This window comes from Mesoplodon bidens (genome assembly GCF_964165515.1).
Source record: "Mesoplodon bidens genome assembly, contig: HAP1_SCAFFOLD_921, whole genome shotgun sequence".
NCBI classification, from domain to species: Eukaryota; Metazoa; Chordata; class Mammalia; order Artiodactyla; family Ziphiidae; genus Mesoplodon; species Mesoplodon bidens.
Window position 1 is genome coordinate 85,746 of NW_027671703.1, and position 12,984 is coordinate 98,729.

Genomic DNA, 12,984 nt, shown 5'->3' on the forward strand with positions numbered 1-12,984 from the left:
AACAACCGAAATGTCCACTGACATATGAATGGATAAAGAAGACGTGGTCTATATATACAATAGAATATTACTCAGCCATAAAAAGCATGAAATAATGTCATTTGCAGCAACATGGATGGACCTAGAGATTATCATACTAAGTGAAGTAAGTCAGACAGAGAAAGACAAGTACCAGATGATATTACTTACATGTGCAATCTAAAATACGCCACAAATGAACCTATCTACGAAACACAAACAGACTCACAGACATAGAAAACAGACTGTGGTTGCCAAGGGGGTGGAGAGGGAAGGATTGGGAGTTTGGGATTAGCAGATGCAAACTAGTGTAGATAGGATGGATAAACAACAAGGTCCTACTGTATAGCACAGGGAACTATATTTAAGATCCTATGATAAACCATAATGGAAAAGAATTTTAATGGAAAAGGATTTTCCATTCTTTCCAAAAAGAATATATATGTGTACAACTGAGTCACTTTGCTGTACAGCAGAAATTAACACCACATTGTAAATCAACTACACTTCAATAAAATGTTTTAAAAAATGGCTACGGACCAATTGTATAGGATAATGGATCATGTTTCTTGTCTGCTATTTTGATGAAAGTTTTAAATGCTCACCTTCATCGGTGGGATCCATACCACTAATCTCTGGGTGAAAAACCCCACATAAAAAAATAAACAATATAAAAATCACTGGAAAAATGACATGATTTACCCAGTGATCTACTGTGTCTCAGAGTTTCCTTTCTTTGCCCAGCAGGTCCTGTAAGTAGCAGGGACATTAGGATGGCACTGCCCAATGGAGATCACAATGCTGGGGATGAATTTCCAAAAGCTTTGTGACTCAGTCTGATGTCTTTATCTTTGGTCCTACAATAGTTCTTAGGAGTTCTTTTTTAAATTTTTTAATAAACCACTATCAGATTTTCTTTGAAAATTAAGAACGATGTTTTCATGGGTAATGTAAATTTTTGGTTCCTGGATTTTAAAGAACATTTAATATTCCTGATAGAAAGATGAGAACAGACCCTTTTGGATTTCAAAGCGTTTACAATACCGTATGTTCTTTTGGATAACCACAAAGTATCTCCTAAAAAACTAATCGGACACCAAAATTCAATCCAAATGCCCTGCAAATTCTGGTTCATGGGCTATCTTAAGTGTAATTTTTTTCTTTTTATTTTTTTGCGGTACGCGGGCCTCTCACTGCTGTGGCGTCTCCCGTTGCAGAGCACAGGCTGCGGATGCCCAGGCTCAGCGGCCATGGCTTACTGGCCCAGCCGCTCCGCGGCACGTGTTATCTTCCCGGACCGGGGCACGGACCCACGTCCCCTGCATCGCCAGGCGGACTCTCAACCACTGCGCCACCAGGGAAACCCTATATTTAATTTTTAACAAGAGTATCTTATGAATTTTTCACATTTTAGAATGGTGGACCTTGTAAGGACATGGAAAGAAAGCCAATACGATGAATGGTGAATAAACTGAAGTTCAGTGGACCTTCCAAAGATCTCAAAGTCATCTTGTTATGGGTTGAATTTTGTTTGCCCCAAAAAGCTATGTTGACGTCTTAACCTTCAGTACCTCAGAATGTGACCTAATTTGGAAGTTAAGTCATTGAACATTTAATTAGTTAAGACAAAGTCACGTGCGAGTAGGTGGGCTCCTAATCCAAAACGGTGTCCTTATTGAGAAGAGGGAAATTTGGACATGGAAACACAGAAAGAACTTGTGAAGACAGATGCAGCGGTTGGAGTTCTGCTGCTATAAGCCAAGGAACTCCTGAGGCTACCAGATGCTGGAAGATGCAAGGGAAGATAGTCTCCTAGAGGCTTTGGAGAGAGGCTGGCATGGCCAAAACTTTGATTTTGCATTTCTCGTTTCTGTGACAACTGAGAGAATAAATTTCTTTCGCTTTGAGCCCCAGTTTGTGGTACTTTGTTTCAAGAAGCCCTACAAAGCTGACACACACCTCCAAATAAAGTCTGGTTAACTCACCATAAAATTAGGTCAATTGTTACTAATGTGAATAAATAACCATACTACTAATGATAAACCCTATGTTAATTATAGACAATTACCAAGAGAATCTTATTAAACTTCATAACACCTCATGGAAAGAGTTGTAGGAAACAAGGATTTCATCTCATACGCTGAAACGTCTACAAAGTAAGTTAAAATTTAAATAGGAAATAAAATGGTAATAGGAGTTTTAGAGTTAAAACAAGTCAAACCAGTCTAATCAAAACTAAATCAAACCCGTCTAATCAGCTTTTGTATATGTATTGCTATTAACGTGAAAAGCTTACATTGTTTTCTATGTTTATAATAATTGCCAATTTTCGGATTAGCAGGAGTATACTCCTTATTTTCTTCTTCCACTTTATGTGGTTGTTCAGTCACAGGTTGCCGAGGTAAGGGCGTCCTCTCGGGCCCTGAAAAAAAGTATGAACAGAGATCAGAAATACGTTGATTTCTCTGACTATTTTCTTTCTCTAACTGCATTTTTTTCACAAGGATTTGAGGCAGAGATTTAAAATCTAAGTTATACCATATTTCCAACAATAAACTTTATATCACCCTATAGGAAATTGCCACGGATTGTTGGAGAGGGTGTGGAGAAAAGGGAACCCTCCTACACTGTTGGTGAGAATGTAAAATTGGTGAAACTGCTATGGAGAAAAGTATGGAGGTTCCTGTAAAAACTAAAAATAGAGTTGCCATATGATCCAGCAATCCCACTCCTGGGCATAAACCAAGACAAAACTACAATTCAAAAAATGAATGCATCCCTATGTTCACAGCACCACTATTTACAACAGCCAAGACATGGAAACAACCGAAATGTCCACTGACATATGAATGGATAAAGAAGACGTGGTCTATATATACAATAGAATATTACTCAGCCATAAAAAGCATGAAATAATGTCATTTGCAGCAACATGGATGGACCTAGAGATTATCCTACTAAGTGAAGTAAGTCAGACACAGAAAGACAAGTACCAGATGATATCACTTACATGTGCAATCTAAAATACGCCACAAATGAACCTATCTACGAAACAGAAACAGACTCACAGACATAGAAAACAGACTGTGGTTGGCAAGGGGGTGGAGAGGGAAGGACTGGGAGTTTGGGATTAGCAGATGCAAACTAGTGTATATAGGATGGATAAACAACAAGGTCCTAACTGTATAGCACAGGGAACTATATTTAAGATCCTATGATAAAACATGATGGAAAAGAATATCAAAAAGAATATATTGTGTACAACTGAGTCACTTTGCTGTACAGCAGAAATTAACACCGCATTGTAAATCAACTATAATTCAATAAAATGTTTTAAAAAATTACTACGGACCAATTTTCTAGGATAGTGGATCATGTTTCTTATATGCTGTATTTTTTTAAAGGGAATAAAAACACTTTTATTTGGAAATTTCAAGTTGCAAGGAGAGCTCTCAGCCAAGCTCTGTGACCTAGCTAGCCGATTATTTACAGGATATTTGGGCAGGAATTGTTCATGAGCTTTTAATTTGGAGTGCTTAAGTTGCCAAAGTGCTCTGAGCTCCAGTGAAGCACCACAGAATCCATAAAGGAAACTTTATCAATCACTCCCGGCAGCTACCTCCCCCAACTCCCGCCACGAAAGGCAGCCAATTGGCTTTCTAACCAAGACCACAGACACACACATTAGTGGAGTCACACTCCAAGTCCCTGTTTATAAATTGCCTTTCAAATGCTAGGGGATTCAGGTATAATATACTTAAGCTCCAGGCATGAACCCACCAAAACAAGGCATGCTGTGTATGATAAAGTCAGAAGAAAGCAGAATTGGATGAAGCCAATTTCTGGTAGAAACTCTACAATCAAAAACCATTCAGCCAATCACAACCTACTATTGTTCAATAGTGTACGGTCTTTAGCCAGTGGGATTCCTGGGTTTTTGCCCTTCGCCTGGGAGACTGATAAAATGTCTGACAAGAACTAATACCAGAGAAGTGGCCAGAGACCTATAGCAGAGGGAATGATGGGTACTATCAGTTTACACAATCCAGCCCTAAGGACAGAATCCAAGCCCCCAATGAGAAGCCACGTTCAGCATCTTCCAAGTCAACAAGGAGCAGTTATATTTTGCAAGAACTCGCAATCAAGCCCCAATCCAAGTTCATGCCTTTTTAAGAAAACACCTGTTGCTGGAGCATTTGCAGGAAAAGCAGACAGAACGCTAGCCAAGTTAGGCCCCTTATTCAATCCTTCCACCATAACTACGACCACCGCTACAGATTTACAAAGAGAAGTAAACTGCTAAGCTTGTGTGTCTGTGTGTGTGTGTTGGGGAGAGGGTAAAGGGAATGTTCTCTCTACCATCTCCTTGCTAGTCTTCTATCCTCTTTGGTCAAAGCTCTCTTCCTCCTCCTAAGTAATCCCAGGTAGGAAGTCAGCATGCTTAGTCACCTCACCCAGCCTGTCTTTCAAAGCCCTGCCCCTCTCCTTCTCCGCCTAAACGTTCCTCAGTAGACCATGCATCCAGGGTGAGCACATGGGCCAGCACCCCAGGCTGCACAAACTGCGCGCCGCGACCCTCACCCCGCATGCATTACCAGGGCCCAATCTGGGGGGGCCTCGCCGCAGCACCCACCCCGGGGTGTTGCCCCCAACTCGGGCCCATCCAAGTCCAGGGGAGTGTAAGGGGAGGAGCAGGGGGCCAGGAGACCAGCCCTCCTTCCCAGGGCCACCCCCGCCCCCCGTCAGCAGCGGGAGAGGCTGTCGCCATGGCCACGCCCCCTCCTCAGGGCCAGCGCGGCAGGCTCCCTCGAGGTGCAGGCCCCGACTTCTCCCTCGGCCTGCGCAGGCGCTCAGGGCAGTTTAAGGCGGCGGGCGCGGCCGCGCCGACTGCGGAGCCGGGTAGGCAGAGGCAGGGCGAGCTCCGCCCGCTCCCCAACGCCCGTTCCCGGCCGCCTCAACAGCGGCAGCCAGCACCACGAGTCCACAACACACCGACCCACCTCCGCGCACCTCTTATCTGCTATTTTGATGAAAGTTTTTAATGCTCACCTTCATCGGTGGGATCTGTACCACTAATCGCTGGGTGAAAAAACCCACATAAAACAATAAACAATATAAAACTCATTGCGAAAATGACGTGTTTACCCAGTGATTTACTGGGTCTCAGAGTTTCGTGCCCAGCAGGTCCTATAACTAGCAGGGGCATTATGATGTCACTGCCGAATGGAGATCACAATGCTGGGGATGAACTTCCAAAAGCTGTGTGTGTGATTCAATCTGATGTCCTTATCTTTGGTGCTACAATAGTTTTTACGTTGTTTTTGGGTTTTTTTTTAAATAAACCACTAACACATTTTCTTTGAAAACTAAGAGTTATGTTTTCCTGAGGTAAGGTAAAGTTTTGGTTCTTGGATTTGAAAGAACAATTAATATTGCTGATAGAAAGATGAGAACAGACCATTTTGGTTTTCAAAGCATTTACAATACCGTATGTTCTTTTGGATAACCACAAGGTATCTTCTGAAAAACTAATCAGACACCAAAATTCAATCCAAATATCCTGCAAATTCTGGTTCATGGGCTATCTTAAGTGTAATTCTTTATTTTATTTATTTATTTATTTTTGCACTACGAGAGCCTCTCACTGCTGGGGCCTCTCCCGTTGTGGAGCACAGGCTCCAGACGCGCAGGCTCAACGGCCATGGCTCACGGGCCCCGCCGCTCCGCGGCACGGGTGATCTTCCCGGCAGGGGCACGAACACGCGTCCCCTGCATCGGCAGGCGGACTCTCAACCACTGTGCCACCAGGGAAACCCTATATTTAATTTTTAACAAGAGTTTCTTATGAATTTTTCACATTGTAGAATGGTGGACCTTGTAAGGACATGGAAAGAAAGCCCATATGATGAATGGTGAATAAATTGAAGTTCAGTGGACCTTCCAAACATCTCAAAGTCATCTTGTTACGGGTTGAATTTTGTATGCCCCAAAAAGCTATGTTGACGTCTTAACCTTCAGTACCTCAGAATGTGACCTAATTTGGAAGTTAAGTCATTGAACATTTAATTAGTTAAGACAAAGTCACATGCGAGTAGGTGGGCTCCTAATCCAAAACGGTGTCCTTATTGAGAGGAGGGAAATTTGTATATGGAAACACAGAAAGAACTTGTGAAGACAGATGCAGCGGTTGGAGTTCTGCTGCTATAAGCCAAGGAACTCCTGGGGCTACCAGAAGCTGGAAGATGCAAGGGAAGAATAAATCAAACCAATCTAATCAAAACTAAATCAAACCAGTCTAATCAGCTTTTGTATATGTATTGCTATTAACTTGAAAAGTTTCATTGTTCCATACCTTTATAATAACTGCCAGTTTTCTCATTAACAGGAGTATACTCCTTATCTTCTTCTTCCACTTTGGTTGTTCAGCCACAGGCTGCTCAGGTAAGTGCGTCGTCTTAGGCCCTGAAAAAAAGTATGTCCAGAGATCAGACATATGTTCATTTCTTTGATTATTTTCTTTTACTAACTGCATTTTTTCACAAAGGATTTCAGTCAGAGATTTAAAATCTAAGTTATACCATATTTCCAACAATAAACTTTATATCATCCTATAGGAAATTGCCACGGAGTGTTGGAGAGTGTGTGGAGAGAAGGGAACCCTCCTACACTCTTGGTGGGATGTAAAATTGGTGAAACTGCTATGGAGAACAGTATGGAGGTTCCTCTAAAAACTAAAAATAGAGTTGCAATATGATCCAGCAATCCCACTCCTGCGCATATATGAAGACAAAACTATAATTCAAAAAGATGAATGCACCCCTGTGTTCACAGCAGCACTATTTACAAAAGCCAAGACATGGAAACAACCGAAATGTCCACTGACATATGAATGGATAAAGAAGAAGTGGTATATATATACAATAGAATATTACTCAGCCATAAAAAAGCATGAACTAATGCCATTTGCAGCAACATGGATGGACCTAGAGGTTATCATACTAAGTGAAGTAAGTCAGATAGAGGAAGTCAAGTACCAGATGATATCACTTACATGTGGATTCTAAAATATGTCCCAAATGAACTTACCTACGAAACAGACACAGACTCACAGACATAGAAAACAGACTGTGGTTGCCAAGGGGGTGGAGAGGGAAGGATTAGGACTTTGGGATTTGCAGATGCAAACTAGTGTATATAGGATGGATAAACAACAAGGTCCTACTGTATAGCAGAGGGAACTATATTTAATATCCTATGATAAACCATAATGGAAAAGAATATCAAAAAGTATATATATGTCTATAAGTGAGTCACTTTTCTGTAGAGCAGAAATTTACACCGCATTGTAAATCAACTATACTTCAATAAAATGTTTTTTAAAAATTGCTATGGACAAATTTCCTAGGATAATGGATAATGTTTCTTGTCTGCTATTTTGATGAAAGTTTTAAATGCTCACCTTCATCGGTGGGATCCGTACCACTAATCTTTGGGTGAAAAACCCCGCATAAAAATATAAATAGTAAAAAAGTCATTGGGAAAAGGACGTGATTTATCCAGTGATCTACTGTGTCTCAGAGTTTTCTTTCTTTTCCCAGCAGGTTCTGTAACTAGCAGAGACATTAGGATGTCACTGATAAATGGAGATCAGAATGCTGGGGATGAATTTCCGAAAGCTTTGTGACTCAGTCTGATGTGTTTATCTTTGGTCCTACAATAGTTTTTAGGTGTTTTTTTTTTTTAATAAACCACTATCAGATTTTCTTTGAAAATTAAGAGTTATGTTTTCATGAGGTAATGTAAATTTTTGGTTCCTGGATTTTAAAGAACAATTAATATTGCTGATAGAAAGATGAAAACAGACCCTTTTGGTTTTCAAAGGAATTATAATATCGTATGCTGTTTTGGATAACCACGAAGTATCTCCTATAAAACTAATCAGACATCAAAATTCAATCCAAATGTCCTGCAAATTCTGGTTCATGGGCTATCTTAACTGTAATTCTTTTTTTTTTTTTTTTTGCGGTATGCAGTCCTCTCACTGCTGTGGCCTCTCCCGTTGTGGAGCACAGGCCGTGGACGCGCAGGCTCAGCGGCCATGGCTCATAGGCCCAGCCGCTCCGCGGCATGTGGGATCTTCCCTGACCCTGGCACGAACCCGTGTACCCTGCAGCGGCAGGCGGACTCTCAACCACTGTGCCACGAGGGAAGCCCTTAACTGTAATTCTTTAGGGGAAAGTTGTTTGAAACATCCTTTTGGGGGCGGTTTAAGACCTATATTCTTTATAGAATATAATATATTTATTTTGCTAAAAACATTTTATCAGTGAAACCGATCTTTCACCTCACATCATACAGATTGAGAAAATTATCTAACAGTTAGAAGAGGACTTAGGCCTGGATAATATTATCCATACATTCTTCATATAATAACTCATATAATAAGCAATAAAGGCAAGAAATCAAATGAACAATACCACCAATGTTGCTCTTCATATTAAAGGATCACCTAATATCCCCTCCCACAGTTGCAATTATTATTGATGGAGTCTCTTAGCTCTGGACAATATTCATAATTAAAATGACACAAGCATCAGGAGAAAAAGCGCACAAGTTTAAAAAGACTTGAATGTTTTTTCAGTATAATGAAGGCTCACAAATGAAGTCCAGCCAGCGTGGCATTGACTGGGCATACCTGAGGTACTAAAGAGTAAACTCGGAAGGAGTCTAATTGCTTAAGAGGGTGAGAGGAAGCAGAGAGGACTTATTCTAAAGTAAAAGCTGGTTAGGATCACAGCCTCAGTCCTCAGTCAACGAAAGGGAGGTCGTCCTGTGTTTAGTACTGTTTTTCTTTTAGGCTCTCCAGCCCATTCTTCCGTGGGTGCTGGGAAGTGAAGAAGAGATGTGAGTAAAGAGCTAGTAGGCTTCTGGAGCCCTTTACTTTGGCATCTCCCTAACAGGGTGCAACATAGAAAAGGGGACGTACTTGGAGCAAGCATGCCCCTGGTTGCCCTGAACCACTGCACAGCTTTGTCTGATGGAGCTCAGCCATGATGAAACTTAGCAAAAGATAGAAGTTCCAGGGTTGGGGAGGAGGTGGCATCCAGTGGAATTACCAACTTTTCTCTCTGCAGAATCCTCTTATATTCCTAGAATAGTTATGCTTATTTTCAGACGTGACAAACCCCCTCTACATGTAATGGAACTGGTAGAGTGAATTGGTAGATTTTTTTTTAAACATTCGATTTTATGAAACTAAGTTTGTTTCAAAATTGATTCTAATTTTCCTTTGTCCCATGACCAGTACTCTTTCTAGAGTATATCACTAGTGTTACGGGTTGAACTGTGTCTCCCCACCCCCAAGTTCAAATGTTGAAGTCCTAACCCTCCAGTACCTCAGAATGTGACCCTGTTTGAGATGGGGTCACTGCAGATGTAATTAGTTAAGATGAAGTCATACTAAAGTAGGGTGGGCCCCTAATACAACATGATTGCTATTCTTATAAAAAGGGGAAAGTTGAACATAGACAGTCAGACAGATACACACACACACACACACACACAGGGAGAATGCCATGTGAAGATGAAGGCAGAGATGGAGATGATGCAGCAAAAATCAAGGAACACTGAAGACTGCCAAGAAACTATCAAAAGCTAGAAGAGAGGCACAGGACAGATTCTCCCTTACAGCCCTCAGAAGGAACCAACCCTACTAACACCTTGGTCTCAGATGTCTAGACTCCAGAACTGTGAGTCAGCAAATTTCTCTTGTTTAAGCCACTCAGTTTGTGGTACTTCTTTATGGCAGCCCTAGCAAACAAACACTAGATAAACTCTTTGGGTTCTTAAGAAGAGATTATGGAAACTAAAATTGAATGTGTCCTCACTGTATATCATCAGTTTAGGCTGTAGTTATCATTTCCATGAATGTAAATATTCTATTACGCAATAGAGTAAAAACTTATCTTTAAAAAAAGTGTATATTTACTTTCTATATATTAAACTATATTTTATGCTTTTGAAGAATGCCCTAAGAAGGATCCATTGCTAATACCAAGGATGTCATTAGATATACTTTCTAATCTATGATTTTATTTTATTTCTTGTTTCTTGACCATGTCTGGGTTATAAGCCCCTTCCATTTTGGTGTCTTCTCCGATAAGAGCACTGGGCCAGGAGTAAGACGGAATACATTTGGGTCTTAGCTCCATCACTTACTACCTATGTGATCATGAGCAAATCATCTCTCTAACCCTGAATTTCCTCATCTGGAAAATAAGTAAATTAGATATCATACCAAGTAGATATTCGAGGCATTTACTGGGTTGAATTTATTTCCTGAATTTATTTACTTCATAAAGAATTTATTTACTTTCTATACAGATAATTTTTTTTCATGCCTAAAAGGATTAGCGCTGGTGAGACTTTCATATACACAGCTTTTTAAGAGGCATAACACAACAGTACCCTACTAGGAAAGTAAATATAAGTAGAAAAAGTGATGTAGTAGAAGACACACAAACATTAAGAAATGAAACCATGTTGTAAAATGACCCCAAACGTATTTTAAAGACTGTCAGTTGAGTCATCCTAATCTTCGAGAGACTCCATTAAACGCAGATAGTTCCACAAAGCGTACATTAGTTGTTGCAATCCATGAACATAAGTCTCAAACCTTGCTTAAAATATTAATTTGAATATTACTTTCCTTAAATCTAAATAGTAAGTTTACACATGACATAAAATAAAATAAATGATTGGTTATATCATTGTAATTTTGTAAAACCAAGAACAGTGAACTCTGCTTCATCGGAATGGTTAGGGAACTGAGGTTGTCTTTAACAGACTCTCTCAAACTAAACAGAAGTTACCATTTCATTCAGGATTGCTCATTTTCAAAGAACTAGAATCTTTCAATAAAATATAAGAAAGTTCCTTTGAACAGAATGTAATCTCTTTTCTCTCTTTGTGGGACTGTCAAGAATTTATAGGGCCCTCTGGGTTAAGTGAGAACCTTGATTATCAATGAGTACTTTTGTGTATCATTTTGATTATCTGAGCTTTTTTCCCCCAGGTCCAGATCCTTTTTATTTATATTATTATTTTTTATTAAGGTAAAGCTTTTTTTACCTTCTAGATGAATAGAAATATTGAAGTAAGGGTATTTTTACTAACATGGTGACTCATGTAGTAAAAGAGAAATATCTGTTGATATTAAAACGTTGGGTTTAAAACCAGATCTTTCATTCACAACTTAATAGAAAAGGCAAGGGAAGACTGCATGGAATCTGGCCAGGCTGAAGTTGTTTAATTAGGTTGCTATATAAAAACTGCCACTTAACCTAAGTCTTAAGGAGGTTGCTAATTAATAGCTATCCAAAGATTCAGGATAACAGGGTAGATGCATTAGGACAGAGGGACAAGAACATTGAGACTGCTAAGTAAAGAGTGGAAAAACTGATTTACAGTGGGGTCTGGAAGTTTAAAACTTCAAAGCTGAACAGTGCTGTGTAATAACGAGTCCAAAGGGCCTGGCTTCAGGTTGCTAAATTAGATTAGACGGGAAGAAGAACATTGGCATTGGGATGTAAATTAAGTAAAATGAGAGACCAGGATGTGTTGTCTGGGGCCAATGAAGCTCCCTAGGACATGTAAGACTTGGAAATGAGAGGAACTGTGGGAAAGTGGTACCTTGGTCTTCTGTGAATGAGGCTGGTGTAGAGAATGACAACAGATGATGGTGGTGGGTAGGGTGGTAGAGAGTGGTATTACTAAATGGCATAAACCTGGGAGGATGGGTGGTTTTGAGAACACAAAAGTCAAGATACTGAAGAGCAAGAATGCCAACCACACCTCAAGGCACTGATATACACTGGGGTACATGAGATATAGGAGAAGGGGTTGTAGAAGGCTGCAGGGAAGAGCCAGATCTCGGTGAGAAGTTGTACTCATACTGAATCTAGATTTTGTATTTATAATTTAACATTATAATATAAGCATTCTGACACACTTACTTTTAATATCTGTAAAACATCCAATTCAGTGAATATTTATTACTTTTTTGGGTGATTTACCTTATCGTTGGTTAGGTTGTTTCCAATTTTCCTTATTACACACAGTAAAGTAATGAGCATATTTATGGCTAAAATTTTTTCAGCATTTATAATGATTTCATTTAGATAGTTTCCTAAATGAGGAATTTCTACCTTAAAGCATATGAACATTTCCAGGCTCTTGATACTCACTGTTCCACACTCATCTTGGATTTTCCCAGCCCCAGCCATGGAACCAACCGTCATCTCTAAGAATTCCTGGTTCCTTTCAGGGGACAATAGTATCCACATGCCAAGACCTGGACACTGGATGTGTTCATTGAATCAGAACACCACTGTGGTCAGGTCCTCTCAGTGGACAGAGACAGGAATACAGTGTATGTACAAGTGTATATGTGTATGTAATATATGCATATATATACAGACATATATTTACATCTATATTTATTTCTATATGTATCTATAGCAAAAACATGGGTTCAAACAGTTACTTTAACTTCAGACCAACACCTGTTTACATATTTATAACCCCCTTCTTTGATGGTGAGAAACCTGGCTTCCATTATACTTAATGCAGTATATTTACTTGTTTGATTAACTTCTCCCTCCCTCCTCCCCGTGGTATGGAATCAACCTTCCATTGCTGCGACCTCCCTCCCGCTGTCTAGATGCCCTTCACAACCCACTCAGGCTCTGACACCCTCTGCCAGGCTGCTCTCCCAGATAGATGACCTCCTCACCCCACCGGCCTCTGCCACCTCATGGTAGGCAGCCCTCCTACACAGATGCCCGCCCCATTTCACCTGGGCTCCAATACACCATGCCAGGCTACCTCCCACCTCACCCCTGCATGGATTCCCTCCCGATCCTGATTCCGTTCCAATATTCCATACCAAGCACCCCTCCTCCTACT

At 40.3% G+C, this 12,984-nt stretch overlaps 1 protein-coding gene across 1 annotated transcript in view; it reads right to left on the reverse strand.

The window, feature by feature from the left end:
* The window catches only part of LOC308611130 (uncharacterized protein), a gene marked incomplete at its 3' end in the record, with an annotated part of 91,922 nt that extends 85,485 nt beyond the window's left edge, over positions 1-6,437 (reverse strand). The window contains exons 1-2 of the mRNA XM_081260031.1: positions 6,371-6,437; positions 2,315-2,440 (exon numbers count right to left, since the gene is read on the reverse strand). The remainder of the gene's footprint in view (positions 1-2,314; positions 2,441-6,370) is intronic.
* Between the last annotated feature and the right edge of the window lie 6,547 nt (positions 6,438-12,984).